Below are 24158 nucleotides of genomic sequence, written 5' to 3' on the forward strand. Positions count from 1 at the left end.
CTCGTCTAGAGAAACGTATGATCTGCAAGTCGCAAGGACAGCAGCAGAAATACATGCATTATTATCGCCAAATTGCCCCGTGCATTTCGTAGAAATGTTAAGTCAACTCTTAAGCATGTCTGATACCAGTGGCATCGCACATGTATTTAAGACAATTTTTTCGGGACTGTTAGCACCCTTTAAAGCAGTCCTGAGCATCTTCCCGAATTTCGTGCACTCTGTGTTCGGTGGCCTGCCTCTCATCTTGGGACTCGTAGCAGGAATCTTATTTTTGTTCCTTCTGCTCTGATATGGCAAGTCAAGTCACAGAAAAAACTCAGGCTACCATGGAAGAAACGATCCTAGCAATGCGATACCGAGATCGGATTACTAAAGTCCTCGGCTTGGCTCGGCTAAGAGATCTGAATACTACCTGGTTTCTTTCATTCAGACCAATCTGGCAAGATTGCATCCTACCTGTTCTACGATGCCTGCTCCACGGAGAAGAATGCGTGTTAGACGTCTGTCTCACACTCCCATCTGCAGTACCTATGTATATCGATACTTTGCTTGGTTCGGTAAAGGCTCATGCAACGTGTTGTCGCCAGCGGCTACCTATTCTGATGACGGCATTCATTGAGACCTCACCATTACGATTAGGTGGCGGTGAGGTACGAGATGAAAGCGGCACACAGGTACAACCTTCTGTGACCATTGCTGATCTAGACACCGATGACGGCAATGCATCTCACATATGCACTATTTCTACTTTTTCGGACATGGTTCAACTTTCACCTACTGTTGTAGACGAATTCTTTCCCAGGCTATCTGAGTTAATGTTCTCCCCTAACAACGAGAATAAATTTTGAAAACACGAGCACACAGCGTTCCCTGAACTCTGAATTTGGCCTTCAGTTTTGATAAACAGAACTTCTGAAAGACAATTGGAACTATTTTTTTCCCTGAAAGCGAAATTATTTTTCCCGTGCCCAAAATAATTACCTTTTTGGCACATGATACTCTGCTTAAAGTAGAACTATTCTTAGAGAACAAGATTTCTATTTTTGAAACTCTAGACACAATATTTTGACTGAGCCTCTAGCACATGTACAGTCTTGTATAAATATGTGATGAAATGGTCTCAACCTTCTCTTCTGTATTAAGAGCCATTTCATAAATGTAAATTTCGTGCTTCATTCAGCCAATATTTCAAATGTACTATATATGCATTATCTGAATGATACCACTGCATGAAAACGTACAGTATAATACTCATTTTTCGTGTATATACCATTTCAAATGCATTTTATGTATTTTGGGGTGGGCTGGAAAACACATGCATAGATATGTTTAAAATTGCTTAGCATTTATTAATGATGGACATTATACATGGAGTGGGTGTTGTAGAAGAATCTAGGACCCTATTTAAATATTCCTGATGTATGCCCTTATGTGGTTATATCAAATCATATCCTTATAAAGGCATAAGAATCATACCCATATTAAGTCATAGCCAATGCAGTCCAAATACGGCAAGGCTACTCCCATAGACTCCTAGAAAGCACAACACGTTCTTAAACAAACCAAGCCTCCAGCAGCCCGGGAATTCCCCCTGCTTCTGTATTGATTTGTCCTAGAACTCCTGGAGTCCTGAAAGAACTGCAAGTTCTTAGTGACGTCTTATGTCCAACCTTACGTCAAACTCGGCACCTTCCCGGTATAAATATACCAGCATCTGCCCTAGCAAAACACACGGTGGTTTGGAGCAGATCGGCTATCTACTTGCCCGACGCCCTGCTGTAGCAAGTGCCGAAGGAAGCTGACCCTCCCATTGACGCACTGAGAGAGACGCTGTCTTTTCTCCTGCCGAAAAATCCAGCTCCAATGTTTCCCTGTCACCCTTGCGGGTTGCGGGGAGATCGAGTCCTAAGAGAGAGATAGGAGAAGAGTGGAGGCAGCACCAAAGACGAAGTAACACAGGACCAGAGTTGTATCAAAAATATATTTTTCAGGGGGGGCGTGGCTTGGATGGCAAGGAGGCTAGAGACCTAAGTCCGGAGCTCCCGACCCCCAAGTCCAACGAGCGGCGCGCATCACAGTCCAACGCAAGAGAAACGGGTCCAAAAGCTAGGAAGGTGTGTAGGAACCGATCAGGCACCCTATGCGAGGCTCAGCGGAAGAAAAAGTGCAGGAACGAGGCGACGACGGAGGGGAAGACGAGCTGCCAGGGGGAAAGAGAAGCGACCCCAAGATGGCGGCGTGACCAAGCAGACCAGGGGAAGATAACAAGCCGGCCCGGAGACACAACACACGACTGCCCCGATCCTACCGCCTCAGCAGAAGAGAGAGGCAGTCAAGGTGAGCGATCAGTGTAGCAGAAGCAACCGCCGGGAGGGACAACCAAGCAAGCAGACAAGCCCCGGCATAGCGAGACAGCGCGGGCAGAACAGCGAGCAGAACAGCGCAACAAGCGCGCCGGTCGCCCCCTCACTGCCTACAACCGCTAAACCCAGAACTAAGGCTGGAATCTCTTAAACAAGGAGAACGGGTCACTCAAGCACAGCCCAGCAGCGTCTGTCCAGCGGGGGAAGCCAACAACTAGGCGGCCATTTTGGTGAGGGGAGAAGAAGCAAAGGGCGGCCATCTTGCCAAAGCACCCTACAGGGGTATGCCCCGCAGTGTATGTCTTCAGCCCGACAAACAGCGCAAACACAAGGGAAGAACAGCAATAGCGCAAAAAGAGACCAGCGCAGGAAGACACGCGAAGACACCGCCGCAGAGAACGCACCGGCTGCCCTCTCTCTAATTGCGAGCCAAATCTCCCAAGCGCAGCCCACGGCGAACAGCGCAAGCAAACAAGCAAACAGACCAGCGAGCACGCCGGCTGCATCTTTCACAACCCGAGACCAAGGCCAAGCAGCGGCAGGTCAACAGAGGTGCCAATAACAAGGCGGCCATCTTTGTGAGGGGAAGAGGCACAGGGCGGCCATCTTGCTGAAGCGTCGCTCCACCAAGCAGGTAAACAAAGCCCCGGCATAGCGGAACGGCACAGCAGATCAGCGCGAACAAGCGCGCTGGTAGCCTTGGTAGCCTTGTCACTTCCTACAAGCCGCAGCTCAGAATTAAGCCCAAGCAGCGCCAGGCGAGGAGAAAGAAGGCACAAGGCGGCCACCTTGCCAAAGCACAGCGGCACACCCTCAGTGTACGACAGCCCAACGAGCAGCGCGAGCAAGTCAAGAAAGCAACGAGCAATAGTGAACAGTGCAAACAGAACTAAGGCTGGAAAAAGGGCAATCACGCAAGTACAGCCCAAGCAGCACCAGGCGGCCATCTTGGTGAGGGGAAAGAAGGCACAGGGCGGCCACCTTGCCAAAGCACGGCGGCACACCCCAGTGTTCTACAGCAAACAGCAAATCCAGCGCAGCAAACGAGATCCCCACAGCCCACGACTCAGACCACAGAGCGGCCATCTGGCCGAAGCGTCGCCCCACCAAGCGAGCAAACAAGTCCCGGCGCAGCGGGACGGCACAGCAGATCAGCGCGAACAAGCGCGCTGGTAGCCTTGGTAGCCCTGTCACTTCCCACAAGCAATAGTGAACAGCGCAAACAGATCAGCGCAGTTTAACGCGCTATTCGCCATCTTCCCCCAACCCGCAACTCAGAACTAAGGCGGAATTTACAAGGCGGAGCTAGGCAGTAGTGAAGCAAACAACAAGGCGGCCATCTTGGTGAGGGGGGGGGAGCACAAGGCGGCCACCCTGTCAAAGCATCCGAACAGTGCACGACAAACCCAACAAACAGCGCAAACAGATGAGCGCTACTCAGAACTGAGGCTGTCTTTTAAAGGGGGCCAATCACTCAAGCGCAACTCTGACAACGACGTGACCACACAAACCACATCAAACGACCACCAGAACAAAGGCAAAAGGACCAGAGAGCACGGTGTAGGAGGCTGGCGGAGTATAGAACGAAAACCAGAGTGGTCAAGTGGCCACCCAGGTTTAGAGACGACACCACAACGCCGATAAACACCCTGAGGCTCAAAGAGGGTAAGGGAGGAAACAGGGCCGCAAGAGGACGACCACCAACAGAAGGGAAGCCCAATATCAACCAGGTGAAAAGAGGGACCGAGGCCATGGCGGGCAGAGATGGGAAACAAGGCACAAATGACCCGAAGAAGAGCAAGAATGAAATCCCACCGTCCCCGGGGAAGGAGCGAAACAACCATGGGGAAGGCACAATCACGCTGGACACGCTCCTAAAGAAAATAACCGAAGGTAACGAGCTGGCAAAAGCCACGAAAAAGACAGTAGACAGCATCCAAATGGAACTAATAGCAATCAGAGCTGAGCAAAGCAGAGCCAATGGCAGAATAGACGAGGTAGAGAAGAGAGTAAGCACGCTGGAGGACAACGCAAACATAACGCATAAGGACATGGGCCTTGTCATAAAGAGAACAACGGCGCTACAAAAGGCCATGGCGGAGCAGGAGGACAGGAGCCGCAAGGGGAACATAAGACTCCTGGGAGTTCCCGAGGAGGAAGAAGACACACCGGGGGCGTGTGCCTTGATGCTGGAGGCCTTACTACCAAAAATAACGGGACTCAACTTCGACAAACCGCTGGAAATCACCAAGGCTTACCGCATACCAGCCAGGAAGCAGATGAACAGCAACGCCCCTAGGCCCATCATATGCAAACCCCTAAGAGAAAACCAGACAGAGGCGATTTTTGCGGTAGCCAGGAAGGGCCGCCCGATGATGATAAACGGGAGTAAAGTAACCATCACCCAGGACTTCTCCAAACTAACAGTCGAGGTGAGGAAAGGCTTCCTAGCCCAAAGGGAACATTTGCGGAAAAAGAACATTGCTTTTACATTTGCAGGCCCGTCCAGGATGAGAGTGACAGACAGACATGGAAGCAGAGTCTTCGATGACCCCAACGACCTGCACCGATACCTACGAGACCCGGAACCAGAGGAGATGGAGCTGCCGAGTCCAGGGGCAAAGAGAAGGGCATCCTCTGACGAAACACACGAAGGAGGTGAATAAGAAGGAGTGCTTTTGAAGGAACACGCATATCACAGATAACCAGGCACAGGAGCGATAGCACCCACCGAGACTCTTGACTGATACGAACAATAGCCTGGGAAATCAAGCATGCGCAACCACGCAAGGAGACTCTGACAGTAACAACAACCTGCCTCTAAAAGAGAATCTACCTCATACGACAACAACATACTACCTCAGAGGGCCACAGAACGAGTTCGGCCACAGCCACCGGGATACAGAACATGCCGTGAGCCACCAAACAGCAAGAACAACCATACCTACCTCAGCAAGACCACGGTGGCCACGGGAGGAACGGGCGGGCAACCGCTGATCATATCCTTTTCTTTTGAAATTGACCATGAGGGGCGGGGGGTTTTCTTCTTGGTTTTCTTTTTTTGGCTAACACGCTAAGGACTAAAAGACTCAGGAAGTACTTGGGGGGGGGAGTGTGAGGACCCTTGCTGTCGCACACCCGGTTTACTACTGACGGGGGGGAGGGGGGAGGGAGGGAGGGGGTCGGGCCAGGGGGGGGAGCGAAGTCGGCGGGAATGTTAGTACATGGCAGAGCCGCCGGCTGCATCATGAACAAAGGACCTAGAATCTTGCCTTTCTCCACAGGCACCCTATACTTTTCCTATTCTTTTTTTCCCATCCAGCACCCCGGGGGGGGGCGCAGAACGCAAAGCACAAGCGATGAAGCGAAACCACCATGACAAACACAACCAGAGCAGGCCTGTCCACTGATTTGAAGGTAGTGTCCATGAATGTTAAAGGACTGAATCACCCAGTCAAACGTAGGAAAATCCTGGAATACTTGTCCAAACTGAAGGGAGATGTGTACATGCTCCAAGAGACCAAGCTCTCCGAAGAGGAGGCGAAACTACTCAAAGCCAGATGGATAGGGGAGGTACTCTGCTCACCGGCAAAAGGGAAAAAAAGAGGAGTAATAACAATCCTGAGCAAGAAGGCCAACATGGCAACACTAGCAGTGGACACTGATGAAGATGGCCGCATGCTCATAGCAAGCGTCCAGAGAGGAGGCGACACAATCCACATGGTCAATATCTATGGTCCGAACTCGGAAGACAAGCAATTCTGGATGGGAGTAGACAGCAAGCTATCAGATCTCCCCCAAGAGGACCTCCTGATCACAGCCGGGGACATGAACAAGACGATGGACCAGGCAACAGACAGACACCCAAACAGACCAAGTCACAACTCCAACAACAACAACAACACCCTGAAAGACTTATGCACCAAACACCAACTGGCAGACCCGTGGAGGCTCCAACACCCGACAGCGCGAGAATACACCTTCTACTCACACCCACATAACTCCTACAGCAGGATCGACTACATACTAATGTCCAACACACACACGCACCTCATAGAAGACACGGAGATAGCCACAATCACCGTCTCAGACCATGCTCACATAACACTCACCCTAAGTGGGAAACACAATGAGAACCCAACGAGGAGGTGGAGACTGAACGATGACATCCTCCAGAACAGAGAGAACGTCAAGGAAATTGAGGCCACAATAAAAGAGTACCTCGAACACAACGACAATGGCGAGGTAGGGAAAGACACTGTATGGGATGCCCTCAAAGCAACAATAAGAGGGAATCTGATAAACATCAAGGCCAGGATGAACAGAGGGCGGAACAAAAAACTCCGTGAGCTCGAGGAGGAAATAACAGCACTGGAGAGAGGTCACTGTGCCAACATAACGGACAAAAACACGCTCACTCTGCTCACAAAAAAGAAATACGAGCTGAACAAGATCCTAAGCGAGAGAGCGGGCTCCTGGTTGACGAAGTTCAAGTCAATCAACCTATGTGCAGCAAACAAGGCCGGGAAACAGCTGGCGTCCTACCTAAAGGCAAAACAAAGGCAACACACGATAGCAGCGATTACGGACCGCACGAACAAATCCCAAACAACGAACAAAGGAATACTAGAGGTTTTCAGGCAATTCTACCAAGAACTGTACACTGAGGATCATAACTTGAACAAAGATGCAGGACGTGACCTACTCAGTAAAACCAATCTGCCAAAGCTGGACGAGGCGGAAAGGGAATCGCTCGAAGCTGACATCTCGGAGGAAGAGATTGGGATTGCCATAAGCCAACTGAAACGAAACAAGGCGCCAGGGCCAGATGGTTACTCAGCAACATTCTATAAAACCTTCAGCGAACACATCAAGACACTAATGGCACAAACATACTCCACATGCATCAAAAAAGGGAGGATGACGGAGTCCATGTGCGAGGCCAACATCACCATAATTCCGAAGGAGGGGAAAGACCCACAGTATCCCCAGAACTACAGACCAATATCGCTGATAAACGTCGACTGCAAGGTCTATGCAAAAGTCTTAGCAAACAGACTAAACAGGATCCTGCCGAGCATCATCCATCCCTCACAAGTGGGATACATAAAGAACAGACTGTCGCAGGACAACACAAGGCTACTGTGCCACCTGATCAACCACACAGCAAACAGCAACGAGCAGGCAGTCATGATAGCGCTGGATGCGGAGAAGGCGTTTGACAGAGTCTCGTGGCCTTTCCTGGGTAACTGTTTGGGAGCTTTTGGCCTAGGCAGGAAGTACACGGCGATGGTCATGGCCCTCTACAACAAACCGAAGGCAAAAATAGTGGTGAACGGGAGCGCATCCGAAACGCTCACGCTGGGCAGAGGAACCAGACAAGGATGCCCCCTCTCCCCCGGACTATTCCTGCTCGCACTAGAGCCCCTGCTAGCCAGAATAAGGGACAACACCGAGATAACAGGCGTAAAGCTCAAGAGGAAAACCGTCAAACTAGCAGCATACGCCGACGACATCCTAATTACAACAGCGAACCCCTCCACGTCGATAAAAACTCTGATGGCCACAATAGGTGAATACGCAGAAGCCTCAGGCTACAAACTCAATAAGGAGAAATCGGAATGTAAGCCAATGAATGTCCATACCACAAGAGAAGTCCTAGGCGATTCCGGCCTAGCATGGCAAACGAAACCTCTGAAATACCTAGGACTCCACTTTGGGAAAGACCTCACGTCAACCCTGCAACACAACGAGGACCTCACGCTGAAGAAGATAAAGGAGAGACTGGAGTTATGGTCACCAAAGTTCATCAGCTGGTGGGGACGCATTGAAACGATCAAAATGATGGTAACACCGGTAATAAACTACACGCTATCAATGCTACCACTTCCAATGACAGAGACATTTCACAAAAAATTGGACCAGCTCATAAACATCTTCCTGTGGAAAAACAAGAAGCCAAGGATAAGCCTACAAAAACTAAGACTGTCAAGAGACCTCGGAGGCCTTAACCTCGCGAACTTCAAGACATACCAGACGGCTTGTCTGGCGAGACAGGGTATCGCCTGGGTAGATGCCACACAAACGTACAGGCCAGTATGGCTGGAGGTCGAACAAGACATCCTAGGAGGACTCAGGCCAATAGCACTCCTAACAGCGAACCGGCACCCACTGAAAACGAGCGCCATACTAAAACACACGAGAGAGGCCCTGCTGAAAGTGGACAGGCACATGGCGCAGAAACTGAAGGGCACTGCTTGGGAGTCCATCTGGTTTAACACTAAAGTGACCTACCAAGGGGCAACACTGCACAATGACACGTGGATCAGAGAAGGTATCAGCACGCCCAGTCAATTAGAAACAAAGGGAAAACCGCTGACTTTCCAGAACATACAGCAGCTACATGATCTCCCGAACCCAGAGTTCTATAACTTCCTTAAAATCAAGACAGCAATAACAAAGGCCAACCTATGCGGAGGAGAGCCGGGGATCATCAAGTATCTGCAACTCATCGACCTCGCAGGACATCAAACGGCAAAAATCTATAAACTACTCAGCCCATCCAAGATGGCGCAGAACAAAAAAGCAACCAACACATGGGAGACACGCCTGGGCAGGCAACTAAATGAAAAGGAGCGAGCGATAATGTGGAGTTCAGCGACAACAAACAAAATCACCCCACAACTAGCGCAAACAAAATACTGGCTGCTCCACAACGCATACTGGACGCCATCCAAACTCCACAAGGTCAGCATAGCAGACTCAGACAAATGCTGGAACTGTCATAAAGAAGAAGGGACCCTCGAACACCTTATCTTCACCTGCGTGAAAGTCAGGAAGTTCTGGGCTCAAATCAACACTTTCCTGAATGACATGCTCAAAACGAATCTGGAGATCAGCTTCGTCAGCCTGGCGACTGAGCACCTAACAGCGAACCTAAAAAGTAAAGAAGAAAGAGAACTCCTAGACCTACTTCTTACAGCGGCCCTCAAAATGATCCTAACGAACTGGAAAAACACAGCCAAAGCAAGCTTTAAAACATGGATCAACTGGATTACCTTCCTGAGGGGAGCAGACAACATTACAGGCACCTTCTCGAAAGAACACACAGCCAAGCTGCACATGTGGGACCCGCTTGATGAGCTCCTGAGGACGACCCAATAAAGGACAATCCCCCCCCCCCCCTCTTTTCTCTTCTTTTCTTTTCTTCTCCAGTGGAGGGAGAACAATAGATATATATGACCGCCAACTGTGTACCTATATCTGTATATATATATTTTTGTACGACCTTCTTTTGTATACCAATAAAAATTTCTAATAAAAAAAAAAAATATATATATATATTTTTCTTTTTATTTTCAAATTTTCAAGGTGCACAGGACAGCCAACGCGTGTTGCTCCCCAACCGTGGGAGCTTCGTCAGGGCAAAGGAATATATATATTGGATGGTTAGTCTAGCTGTAGTGCAATGAAGTTGACAAAGGAGCTGGCCAATGTTATAAAAGGCAAGCTAGTGCAAAGATTCCAAATATCGGGAATAAAGGTGTACACAGACGTCACAGGCCGTAAGAATAATATCAACAAATGGAAAGAAATAATCTCATTTGAATATTTATATTCTGAGTAGGCTTGATGTAAAAACGATGTATATGCAGTCCATGATAAGCTGCTAACACATTTGCTCCGAAGCTTCGTCTTATGTACACGGCCCGCGACGGATTCAATTGACTAACCATCCAATATATATATTCCTTTGCCCTGACGAAGCTCCCACGGTTGGGGAGCGAAACGCGTTGGCTGTCCTGTGCACCTTGAAAATTTGAAAATAAAAAGAAAAATATATTTTTGATACAACTCTGGTCCTGTGTTACTTCGTCTTTGGTGCTGCCTCCACTCTTCTCCTAAGTTTCTTTCTGGATTTCCAGTGGGACTGAACCGCAGCAGGTCCTGGAGGTTATCAGCACAACAAAACTGAATACTTTAAGGGACGTTGGAAATTAGAGGTGCTGGTTGTCTGATCCGCTGTGGAACACTTTTTATTGATCCTAAGAGAGAGATACAAGACCTCCTTCATTCTATAACCAAGGTATGGAGCTGACTAGACCCTTAGAGAATTCTTGATTCAGATTCTTGGCAGAAACTATCTTAACTCAAACTACATCTCACTTACTCCTTCCCATGTACTAGGCTTAGGTTAGGTACACCGGGGTAGGCGTATATTAGAAGCACCAGTTGAGTACGTTTAGTCATTATTTTATCATTGTATGTATTTTATCTATTTTAAATACCGTATGGCTTAAGAAACCATACCATGCTTTTACAGTACTATTTTACAGTACTCCTTTTACTGTACGCACTTTACTTTATGACAAGTATTGCGATTGTAGCAATTCACTTCTCTTGCATGAGAAAGAAGACTGTTCAATAAATAACCTATTTTATTGAAAACGCCCGTCTCTCTGTTTCTCTGCACTTCTGGTGAAACTAAGCATGCACGATTGACTGAGTAAAATAGTTATCTATTGTTTCCGCGACTCTGGAGATATACTCCTTATTCTTGGGGGAGCAAAGTTGTCATGTTTATGCGGTTGTCAGAAACTAATCCCTTCTTGTGAATTCGAGAAAGTTTCTAGTGACCTCTGAGCTAGCTGGCATTCATAATTACGTTTAACCTATTCAAAGAGACCTAGTCGACCTAAGTCCTACGTCCAAACTATCGTTTATGTTATTCCAATGCGCAGAGCCTATTGGTAATATAGGAACTACACTACAGTCCTATATACCCAGGGCCTGTACATTATATTCTACTACTGGGATTGCTGCCGTGCTTGCGCCACCCACAGAAGAAACATTTCAAACCTGTCTTAGGCCTCTGCCGCTGCAGGGACTGTGTGCGCAGTTTACTGCTACAGTGGAGTGGCATTTAAAGTGTTTACCAAGTCTGAAACTCCCCTTTTACTACATATGGGGTCACCCCTAAGGTAGGCCCTAGCTAGCCCTATGGGAAGGGTGCAGTGTAGGTAAAAGGCAGAACATGTGCCTTTGTTGTGTGGCATGTCTTGGTAATGACAAACAGACTATTTGGTTTCTCACTGCTGTGAGTCTGATCCTCTCATAGGTTTGCTTTGGTAATTCCCTGATATTTATTTCAGTGGTAATTTCTGATATGAAAGAGGTAGTGTGGCCATGTTTGGTATGTTTGGAATGGTGGAGATAAATCCTGTTTATTGGTGAAAGCAGATTTTGTATTACTATTTTAGAAATGGCACTTTTAGCAGTGGACATTTCTGTGTGCTTATTACTCTTTGTGCTCTGCCTGGTTGTGCATTCACTGTCTGGTTTAGATTGACAGGAGCTGGGGATGTGCATTCACTGTAGACATTCACAAGGAGGGTTGAGGAGTGTCCTCCTTTCCTGGGTGACCCATAGTTGGGCTGAATAGGCCTGGTCTGCATTCGGAGTTGTGGGGGGAGTTGTCACCTGCACCTGAATAGAGCTATGCCTGCCTTTCACAATGCTGCCTCCGCCCCCCCTGTAGTGTGTCTGTAGACTTGGACACCATTTCAGCAACCCCTGATGACTTTTCTCTACTCCTTACTACTTTTTGCTCTCCACTGATGATGGGCTAAACACAGAATCACGTGTCTAGAGATAACAGCACTACCTGCACCAACTTTGGTGAAAGACTACAGCAACTTTGAAAGTAAGCATACTGAATTTACCAGGATGCAATGGGGTGAACTGTGCTGGGATGAGAGGCAGTGTGCTCCCTCCCCCCCCCATGTTCAAAAGTCTCCCTTGAGCCAACGAGCTGGCAAATTCTCCTGGGATGCACCTGAGTGCCTGTGGAGAGGTACTGTGACCTGTGAAAACTTGGGCAACATTTTAGCAACCCCTCATCACTTTTCTCCGCTCCTTACTACGTTTTGCTCTCTACTGATGATTGGCTAAACCCAGAAACATGTTTCTAGAGATAACAGCACTACCTGCACCAACTTTGGTGAAAGACTACAACAACTTTGAAAGTAAGCATACTGCATTTACCAGGATGCAATGGGGTGAACTGTGCTGGGATGAGAGGCCGTGTGCTCCCTCCCCCCCTGTGTTCAAAAGGCTTCCTGGTGCCAACGAGCTGACGAGCTCTCCTGGGATGCACATGTGTGTCTGTGGAGAGGTACTGTGACCTATGAAGACTTGGGCACCATTACAGCAGCCCCTGATGACTTTCCTCTGCTCCTTACTACTTCTTGCTCTCTACTGATGATGCGCTAAACCCAGAAACACGTGAATAGAGATAACAGCACTACCTGCTCCAATTTTGGTGAAAGACTAGAGCAACTTTAAAAGTAAGCGTACTGCATTTACCAGGATGCAATGGGGTGAACTGTTCTGGGATGAGAGGCAGTGTGCTCCCTCCCCCCCTGTGTACCTGAACCCAGGACTGGGGATTGAATGGGGGTGTTGTGCACTTCTAAACATTGTCTGAAGTGCCCCCAGAACAAAGACTTTGTGGGTATAAGTACAGGGGCTGGGACCCTCTGAATATAGACACTGTGTGGGACTTGAAACCAGATGCTGCTGGCTCTACAGACTGCACCAGAGGATTGATGTGCATCAGAAGGAACCACCATTTGGAGTGCTAGCCTTGTTGGTCTGGTCTGCTGCCTACTGATCATTGGGCTGCAGAAGGGACCGCCACTTTGCAAAGTGTTGCCTTATGTGCTGGTCTGCTGCCGCCCTCTGTCTGTGCCCCCAGTGTTCTCCTAGGGCCTGATGGCTCTTGCTACCTCAGCGCCTGGTGAGCGCTGCATCGGATATGGGATATCTTCTTATGCCAAGAGTTTTAGGCTGAGACTCCGCATCCGCGGTGGCAAGAGAAATTGGGAAAAGCAGAGCATTGTGCCTGTACCACAAATGCACGTGGTGAGCGATGTAAATTCTGTTGGCCGAGTTCGGGGCTGAGGCCCCATCCCTGTGGCATGTGAAATTAGGAAAAGCAGAGTGCAGCCACTCGTCAACGAGTCGAGAGCCGCAGGAGTGCCTGGCCTTGGCTAGCAACCAGCCGAAACTGCCAATGTAGGAGCAGTGGCCCGAAGAAGGACCACGGCTCCGAACAGCCCCACCCCAAACCAAGATGTCACGCTGAGTGCTCCAGCCCTGCACCCACGATGGACATCTTAGAAGTTGAAGCCGGGACACTCTGAGAAGAGAGAGCTGCAGCCACACCGGAGAGGCTTATGGCCACCTGACAGGGGGGAAACCTTCTGCCTCTTGTGTAGTGCCGCCGGAGAGGCTGCTCTGCCATTGACCCAACTGAGGACCGCTGGAGTCCAGCCATACCCCCCCAACCGTGGTGAGATCGGTGGGCACATTTTGTTCTATTACCTTTGCCCAGTAGTTGGGGTTCCCACCTTCGCCCGCTAAAAAGAGCCAGGAGAAGGATCCCCTAGGCATTGTTCAGGCCCCACTGGATTGTGGCATTTCAGGATGGGGTAAACCCCCGACAGAGGTCCCGGTCCTGCAGCTCCACCACCATGGCCCCGCAGCCTGTGCTAGGTGTGCAGGCATCCTTGTCCCATACGGGCAGATAGGCAATTACCATGAAACCCCTACCACAGTGCCAAAGTACTGTGGCTGCACAGTAAATTACTAAGTTGTGATTTGGGGACATCATGATTATCTGGTGATTTTCCCTGCATAATCTAACAGCTTTCTCAGGCCCTAATGTTAGGATATATGCCTTATACTGGCCAGAGCAACCAACTACATTTTCAGGAATTGCATATTATGCGCAGTAATGTTGCTTTTATGATGTTTGATAACGTGTGCGACCTATAAATATTTACTTTGGGCACTAACTGACAATTGCCTGGTTGGCAAAGTGATTTATGATCTATGTGATCTCATGAAAATTGCTTAGTTGGCAAAAGGGTTTATGTGATTGTGGTCAATTGTGTTTTATGTATAATGCAAATTATATTTTTATATAACCTTGTAATGAGTCTCTTTTTGTGGTGTGACTAGTGTATCACTGGTGTGTGTGTGTGTGTGTTGCGCAAACACTTTACAAGTTACCTCTTGGATAAGCCTGACTGCTCTGCCAAGCTACCAAGGGGGTGGGGGGGTTATCTTGTGTGTGTAACTCCCTTACCCTAACTAGAGTGGCGAGTTCTGCATGGCTTAGGTACTTACCCTAGCCAAACAGAACCCCCATTTCTAACACTTCTGTACAACCAGGGTGGATTTGTTTCCCAAGAACTGCATCTTTATTACCTGTGCGCACAAAGCCAGTATGCCCACTGCTGGCATTTCCTGCCAGAATATACATTGCACATGGCGACAGACAGTGACATTGTCTACCCAATGCCACTTAAAGCTGTGATACCACATACATGTACAGATGTAATGCACAATGAAATGAACACGGTTCATTGCACCACTTGAGCGTGGAGGAAACTCAGTAGGCGGGTGGCAGCAGAACCTATTTATGCATCTGCTTTCCCACTACTGCACCACCCGGCTATCTCTATTATGCAAGAACCCAGGGCACTGGCTATACTGGAGGAAGTGGGTTTGAAAACTATGGGAGATGTTTACCCTGAGGGACATTCATCCCCCTTGTTGAAGTACAACAGAACAAACACCAGACCCACTGTTGATTTTTACATGTAACAGGCCCTTCGGTCCTTATACCCACAGTCCTCGACCATGGCACAGACACTAGGGACAGTCCAAATATTTCTCACAAGGACCACATGAAAGAATCTGGTCACCAAACTGTACACTGTATCACAAAGTGATAGACGGCCTGCCCGGATAGGATGGTAGACAAATGGAATACCTTACTTGAGACACTGCTGAACCAGGAAGGGTGGAAGAGACTTCCTATTTGTACGTACTCGCACTTCTTAAGCATATGCAGCTGGCAAATCGTAAATTGGTGGCAGTGGCTCTAGTGTTGGCAAAGGGAAGCAAATCAATGCATTTGGGCAGGAGGGAGGTCCCAAAATTAAATACTGGCTTAAAGACATGGCATATTGTAGAGATCAAGTATAATATTATGCAGAGAAACTCTCAAAAGCATTGTGGCCAAAGGACAGCTGGAGTCCTGCCGTAGCATACCTATTGTCACTTTCAGATGAACTCTAATGGACTGCACCCGCTCATGTTTGGATCAGGAAATTGAATTGTCTCTTATAAAACTCATTATATGTGATAATGTAGGGCAAACATTATATGCAACATTGTATTTGGCATAGAATTGCATTGTCTGTTACATTGGTTTGTAAAATGGGAAATTCAATAAAAATGATCTAAAGAAAAAGTAGAGTAAGGTAACACATAGCACTATTATACACTACTAAAGATCTGGAAAGTAAATTCCAATTCAACACTCTGCACCAGTTTACATCAAAAGTGTAACGCAAACTCGACACCAAGAGCTAGCAATTTGGCTCCTTTCATTTCTTCAATATTTTTCAAACATTTTACAACTCTCTCACAGAGCCTGATCTTGTGTCCACTCCCTGTTAGCACTCTGATAGTGTGTCTTTTGGGAGCAACTCTGACCAGAGCCAAATGTTATGACTAGTGGAATACAGAACCTTCAATAATGAAACTGAAAAGTACAATTAAATGTGGAGTTCTATGAGGTCATCAGATATGTCATTGCTGACATCATTGAAGAAGTCATCACTCCAGTCTTCAGTGACACCCAGTTAACACCACCAGTGATAGGGACAACAATGTCATTTGTGATACCACCTGTGAAGTATATATGTACAAAGGTACGTGGTATTTCTATAGAGTGAACATAGCCAAAAGGCAGAGTTTAAAGTTAACGAGTTGTAGGAGAGAAAGCAAGGTTGTGGATGATTAATGTATTGTGATGAAGTGTTCTTTGAATAGGTGGGTCTTCAACTCTTTCCTAAATTGGAGCAACGTTGCTGAGGTCCTGATGGATACAGGGATGTTGTTCCAGATCCTGGGTGCATAGATGGAAAAGGTTTGCTGACTTGTTTTTTTTTGTTTTTTACACTTCATAGTCAGCAGTCTGCTGGTGTTCTGTCTGAGGGTGTGCCAAGAACCACCAGAGATTGTTAGCCTGTCTGCAATGTAAGCGGGGTAAGGGTTATGATGGCTTTTTGAAGGATTCAGTAGTTTTTCACGTTGTTTCTGGCTGGCAAAGGGAGCAGCTGGAGTTCCATCAAGATGAGGATGATGTGATCCTATTTCTTCAGGCTCTGGATGAGACAGGCTGTGGCATGAAGGATGCTCTTAAGTGGTGCCAGTGTGGAATCTGGGAGGCCATGAAGAAGGGCAATACCACCATTCAAATGCGAGAGTAGAAGGGCTTGAACATTTGGACTTTCTTTAGAAGAGGGAGCCGGCACCAGACCGCATTTGGGTTTTTTGGTGATGCTTTCCTTGAAAGTGGTGTCTGGGTTGAACCCAATTTACTTGCCAATTGGTGAGAGTTGAGGTTTGAAGTCATCATGACTTATGTCATTGATCCAGGTTTGTACTATATCTTGTTTGTTGTTCTTGGCAAATAACAAGAATTCTGTCTCGGTTGGGTTCAACTTCAGGTAGACACTGGATATCGCAGGTCTGGATTATGTGCAAGCAGTGTTTGAGGTGTGGGATGTTTAAGGCAGAAAATACTTTCAAGTAAAGTTGTGTATAATTGGCATATTGGTGAATCTAAGTGCTGATGCCAGTGAGTAGATTACCAAGTGTCTCCATGTAAAGGATGAAGATGACATGAGACAGGATGCACTCCACATGTGGTAGGGATCTTTTGCGACCTGAGGTACTCTGTTAATGACCTGGCATTGGTTGGAAAGGTAAACGGAGAATACCTGAAAGACACTGTTGGTGAATTCCATTTGAAACGTCAGGGTGCGTATGAGGGTTGTATGGTCGACTATGTCGAAGGCAGCTGAAAGGCCAGCAATATAAGGAGGCATGGCTCATCTTCATCTGTTCTCAAGACGGAGTTGTCTACAATGTGCAAGACAGCAGTCTCCAAGCTGCAGTGTGATTTGAAGCTAGACTGATATTCGTGCAGGAAATGGTTAGTATTGATTTAAACTTGGAGCTGAACATAGACTGCTTTTTCAATTATCTGGCTGACAAATGGTAGGTGAGGAATGGGCCATTAGTTAGTTAGTTCATCAGAGTCTAGGCGTGAAGTCAGGGCAGGATTATACGCACTAAATTGGTGATGGGAGTAAGAAGGCATGTGTACATTAAAGTTTCTTCAGTAGCTGTGTGGATTTCAAACCAGTTATTCAACCTATTAAACTCAACTATGGAAGACTTGGTGGAGAACCATTCCCTCTATTTAAGACAAGAAATGATGAGAAAGGCAGAGGTCCGCCTAGCAGAATTAATTGGCTTAGAAAGTCTCCACTGTCACTAAGGAATTACTCAAGATTACAGGAAGGAGAGGGAAAAACATATTTAGTGTCCTGATTAATTGAGCAGAAAGGTTTTCCCTCAGAGACCTGACTGCTGACCATTCAAAATACATGCATGAGTTACTTGTAGTTGTGCCTTGTGGAAAAATGGTTCATCTGAAACAATTGCAGCTGTTCTGGGAGCCTGGTGGTCAGGTTCTGAAGCATCTGTAGCACAATGATAACTACAGAAAAGGGAACCGACAGTATGAAGCAGCTCCATCTTATTACACTATGGGACATATGTACAAGCCCCTATCGCTACCACAACGTCACCTATATTGACGTTGTGGTGGCCATAGGGGCTGCGCCTTATGTGCAAGGCAGCGTTTAGCCACTTAGCGTGGCTTAACGCTGCCTTGTACATAAGGCCAACCCCCTTTTACGCTATGGTTAGCGTGAAAGGGTGAGCAGTGGGTGTTGCAGTGGGAGTTCCACCACAACACCCATTCATTTTGATGCTGCCCCCTATGTACAAGGGTGGCGTACATAGGAGGCAGCGCCAAAATTGAGACCAGATAAAAACTGGTCTTAAGATGGCGAAACGAGGAGAAATGCATTATTTCTCCTTGTTTTTGCTTTTTCCATGTGTGCTGCCTTGTGCAGCACACATGGAAAAAGCAAAATGCCATTGTTTGTTTATGTGTAGGAAGGTGTTCATTCCTGCACAAGAACAAACTTTTTTTTTTTTTAAATGCAATTTTGTCACTTTCATGTGTGCTGCATGAAGTAGCACACATGAAAGTGACAGAATTGCATGTTAGGATTGTTTATGTGTAGGAAGGGACACCTTCCTACGCATAAACAATCCTCCCCTGCACGCAGACACCCTTGCACTATGGTTCAAGGGAGCCTGCGTTGGCGCTAAGTTGCTAAACTTAGCGCCATCACGGGGGGAAACGCAAGGCTGCACAACATTCTTGTAAATATGGTGCAGCCTTGCGTTTCAGAAGTGGAGGTGAGAAGCGTTAAGCCAGGAAGGCTAGCACCTCTCTCCTCCCCTTCTTTGTACATATGGCCCTGTATTTCATTCCTCATTCATCCTGAGCTGTACTAATTTTCAGAGGCTTCTATTTTGTTACGGTCTAGTTCTCTTTTCTGGCACAACTCTGGCATGCCAACCTGGTTGGCAGTTTCAAGACTGCTAAAGCTATGAAAGGAATACGAAGACAAACTCAGTACAGAACCTGTACACGTGTGCCATTTGAGATGACCCGAGTATCTCTAAACGAGAACCTACTTGTTCCATGCATAATATGGGTGTTAAAAGCAGTATTTTTAAATTATTACTCTTGCCCCTTGGCCCTACACAATTTTAAGCGAGCTTTGGAAAAGCCAATACGCCTGGCTCGTGCACAGTTCATACCCGGAAAGCGACAAAAGCATCTGTGCATACATCCGCACACACACAGATATCCATTCTAACGTGCACATGCTCATCAAACCATTTGAAGGTAAATGTATCCATAAACACAGACAAATCAGCATACACTAAAACACACACGTGGACAAACCGACATACACTTGTGGACACACAAAACAGGCCTTCATGTACACATGCGCACACTTACCGAAAAACATAATAAAAAAATTCCATACATGCATCACACATGCTAATAGGTGAGAGACTTGTGATTTTTAAAGCCACAAATTGCTTAATTTTAACTGTCTGTAGCCTCAAATTGCCTCTGCTTTAATAGAAATCAATGGGGAAAATACATTTACCCAATATTTGTTTTTCAAAATCTCTCACTTTCCTATTCTAAAATGTTTGCATATATGCATTCATAGATATGCTAAATATCCTAACAAAGGGCGAGACACCCAATGTAAAGAAAACAGGAAGACACCCACAGCATCCTCCCCAGCCAAGCACTGGCAAAGCAAATAGATGACGCCTTTGGGACCTACTTGCTTCGAAAATGCTATTTGTTGATATTGAACAGATTCAGGGGCCGATTAGGATGGCGGTTTTTCCGCATCCTCCGGGCCGGCGGAAGTGTCCGCCGGCCTGGAGGATGCGGAAAAACCGCGGCGGAGACTCCAAAGACCCACCGCCAAATTAGGATGGCTGGTGGGTCTGATAATCTGTCCGCCGCTTTTCCGCCGCGGTCGGAAGGCGACCGCGGCGGAAAAGCACTAACATGTCTGGTGGTGTCTATCAGACACCGCCAGGCATATTAGGATGTCTGAAAATATATGCTTTTCCGCGGCGGCTTTACCGCCGTGGAAAAGCATACGGACCTTCACTTCGGGGGCCCGTTGCGGGCCCCCTGGGTGAAGGTGGGGTGGGGGGTGCACATGGGGGGTACCTATGGTACCCCCCTGCATTTGCGTGCACAATGCAGCAGGCACCGCGCGGTGCCTGCCGCTTTGTGCACGCAAATGCTGTGCATGGATTTTTTACATTGCGGCGGGTGCAGCTTGAAGCTGCACCCGCCGCAATGTTAGAGATAGAGGATGTGACCGCCACCCTGGCGGTCACATCCTAATTTGATCGGAGGGAACGCCGCAGCCCATGCGGACGTTCCCTCCTCCTCAGGGGTTGCGGACGGACTCAAGTCCGTCCGCGATCCTAATCGACCCCTCAGTGCTGTTCAGCATTTGCACAACAAAAGTACACTGACGCGGCTACTGTTGACAGGCATGTCACTCTGTAGGCAGGCATAGGCATTATCATGCATAGTTGCACCAACAGATTGATGCATGTGCCTTTTTCTTTCATTTTTTTTTTGACCAATCTAAGTTAGCAGGCACCACTTAGATCAGTCAACATAAAAAAAAGAAATGGTAAGAGCGTGAAAGCACATTTGTGGAAGCCAGGCAACAATGTGCTGCTTAGTCCTGCAAAAACACATATTTAAAGATTGTATTAAAAAAAAAAAGACCAGTGGATGGGGGACGGGCAAAGGAGATGCGGGGGGGCAGAGGGGACATGAGGGTGAGAGCAACACAGTGGTGGGAAGAGAAGCATACAAGGGAGACATCAACATGGAGAGTGGGGAGACACAGGGAGAAGTACACACGAGAGAAAGCAATCGCCCATGAGAAAGACAGAACAAACACAAAGCATGGGGGCAGGTATTTTGGGGGGGAGAGAAACACAAGATGGTGAGAGCTTGAGAAAATTCCACACTCTGATGGACTGCTTAATAAAAAGACAAACATTGTTCCCTAAAAGTCACAAGTTAGCCACTCAAAAGGATGGTGAGGGGGGCTAGGATCTAGGGGAGTAACAACCACAAGATGGACAAAGAAAACCCTCAAATAAGAAGCAAGCAAAGGTCATTGGGTGGGCTGTAAGTAAGTTCTTGGAAAGGCCGCAAAAGGTATTTTACAACCAGAAAGTTTGCACTGTCTTGTAATCACAACCTGAAAAACACTAGGAATAGAAGAAAGCCAGAGACACGCCCAGGGAAAGCGACCAGTAAAGACAGTAAAGCGAGAAACACAGAGGACAGCAGTGGAATAGAAACACCATGAAAGGGAGTCAGTCAAGGAGACGATGAGGTGAAATTCTAAGGCAAGACAGCCAAAGAGGAGATGGCCTCAGACACACACTGAAAAAGAGAAACAGCAACAGAGAGAGGCAACTGAGGAAAGCTACAGAGAAAGGCAGCCGCCCGAAAGACAGCCACAAATAAACACTATGGAGGCACAGATGGAAAAACAAAGGGAGAGGCCCCATAAACGGTGAAAGCCGGAGAGAAATACTTCAAACGAGAAGAAGCAACACAAAGGGAGTGTGTGGAGAAACAGCCGGAGAGAGAAGCAGACAGCCTCACAGTAATCTCGTGAAAGAGTATGCACAGAGAGAGGTACCAGAGGAAACTATTTGTTAAGAAGGAGAAAAAAATAGAGGAAAGGAGCCACAGAGACAGACGGCAATTTAGTTTGGTAGCAATGTAATGATGCAGATAATGAAGTCTTCAAAATACACAGAAATCTGGTGGTCTACAAAAGTATAAAAGAGAAAGAGAGACAACAAACGTCAAACATATACCTTATAGTGTTAACTAGAATACCGAATGGAGTATTACATCCCATATTGGGAACACATACCATCAACAAAGACATGCATAGAGACCTTATGGAACAGCCAGATCTCCATCAACTGCCAACCATGGCCAGTGTCATCATATGGATATCTTTTGTACTTCACCACTCAAGCCTTCTGATACAAAAGGGGATGATGTGGTACAAAGTACGTATGGATCTCTGTGACCATTACATAGAATTATAAATGATGACCAGCTGCCAATTATATACCTTAGTCATCCAATGTCTCTACACCATGTCTACTGATTGTGTGATGGAAAAAGAAGAAGAGAAAGTGCAGTGTATGTGATATTGTGATTTAAAAAGGATATGGAGGAGAAAAAACTATTTATTCTGAGTATCTCTCCCAAACCTAATAAAATTCTTGCAGGTGCGGCGTGAAAACAAATATGCCGCTGCTCCTAAAAAGAAGTTCGGTCGACTAGTTTCAGCCTAATGGGCCACTAACCCAGGCTTTCTTCAGGACCTAATTCTGCTACTGCATATGTGAGAAAACTATTGATATGTACTTATCATATTACCTCCATACAGGCATGGTGATTTTTTCACACCTGTCCTGTATGTGGTATTGGCCTCACCTCACCCGGTAAACACTCAGGTGTATGAGACCCCGCCCTCTCCGTCGTTGCCTATGACTTCACCACACGGTGGTGGTGAAGTTATAATTCTATGTAATGGTCACAGAGATCCATACGTACGTTGTACCACATCATCCCCTTTTGTATCAGAAAGCTTGAGTAGTGAAGAACAAAAGATATCCATATGATGGCACTGGCCATGGTTGGCAGTTGATGGAGATCTGGCTGTTCCGTAAGGTCTCTATGCATGTCTTTGTTGATGGTATGTTTTCCGAATATGGGATGTAATACTCCATTCGGTATTCTAGTTAACACTATAAGGTATATGTTTGACGTTTGTTGTCTCTCTTTCTCTTTTATACTTTTGTAGACCACCAGATTTCTGTGTATTTTGATTAGTTGAGTTGGGGATTGAATCTGGTTTTCGGGCGGTAAATATTCCCTCAGACCCTTGCCCCGTGTGGATGTGTTGGTAGATAATGAAGTCTTCCCAGAGACTAAGTACTGCCATGATGGAGGCCCTATCAAAGGTCAAACAGGATTCCTGGTCAGATATTTTTCAACTGGGCTTCTTAAAGCTAGATGAAACTCAGATACAAAAAATCCTTAGACCTTAAACACAATATTTCAGTAAAAATTAAAAACAAGATTGGACATCGAACCTTAATAAAGGCTAGATATTGGCCGCCCTGCATACAAGTGAACAAAAGTTAACTTTGAATGTGCATCATTGAGGACACCCTTTTTTATTTAAGTGCTGAGACTACACCTACTCTTATAAGACTGAAAGTCCATAAAACAGATAAATAAAACCTCCATCGAACAGTAATGCATTGTCAACTTAAAAGTACTGGCTCAAGAATAGTTAGTGTTAACAGTGATCAGCAGTTATCTAGCAGAAGCTATTACAGATGTACTATGAGAACAAATCAGTGTGGCTCCATAAATCTTTGTAAATACAGACATTGGAAGGACGATCTTGAATCAGGAAGATTGTTATTGTTGTAAGCTTAACTCTCATAGTTGTCTATGAAGGAGCTTGGGGAGCAGTCATATCCACCTTGACTTCTGCCATGCTGTAATGATCTCTGGCTCCACCATATCCACTACCACCATAGCCTCTAATGGGAGAGTGAAACAGGATGCTGCTATAGCTGTCACCACTACACCCTCTGCCTCCTCTGCATTGTCAGGCAAATAAGTCTGCTCGGTAGCCCCCATGTCCGCCTTACTCTGATGTCCCCCCCTGGTTGACTCAAATTTGTTTCCTATTCACAGCCTTGCCATTCAGGGCCTGCAGAGCATTCTTGGCATCCTCCTGGGTTTTGAAGGTGGTGAAGCCAAAGTCACAGAATTTCTGAGTCTTGCTGTCCTTGACAACCACAACTTCGATAATCTGCCCATACTTGGCGAAGTGCTGCTCCAGGGTCTGCTTGTCGATTTCAAAGCTCAAGCCACAAATAAAGAGGTTTCCATTATCAAAAGACATGATTCCAGCTCAAATTGCGGGCTTCAATTCTGTTTAATTGTGATGCTCTTCAGTGTGTTAATCATTATTCATTAAAGGTCAATCAGCATTTCATCATCACTGCCCACTGCTTCAACCACTCTTGCCCCCTTTCCCTACTTCTTGATCCTTGGTGCCAGTATCAGATTGCCCAACCAGAATAACTGCCTTTTAGACTGGTTAATGTTTA

At 46.8% G+C, this 24158-nt stretch overlaps 1 pseudogene; it reads right to left on the bottom strand.

The window, feature by feature from the left end:
• Window positions 1-23471: 23471 nt before the first annotated feature.
• Window positions 23472-23950, bottom strand: LOC144761910 (RNA-binding protein 3 pseudogene; annotated as a pseudogene).
• Window positions 23951-24158: the final 208 nt, after the last annotated feature.

Source organism: Lissotriton helveticus, chromosome 6 (assembly GCF_964261635.1).
Source record: "Lissotriton helveticus chromosome 6, aLisHel1.1, whole genome shotgun sequence".
Classification (NCBI taxonomy): Eukaryota; Metazoa; Chordata; class Amphibia; order Caudata; family Salamandridae; genus Lissotriton; species Lissotriton helveticus.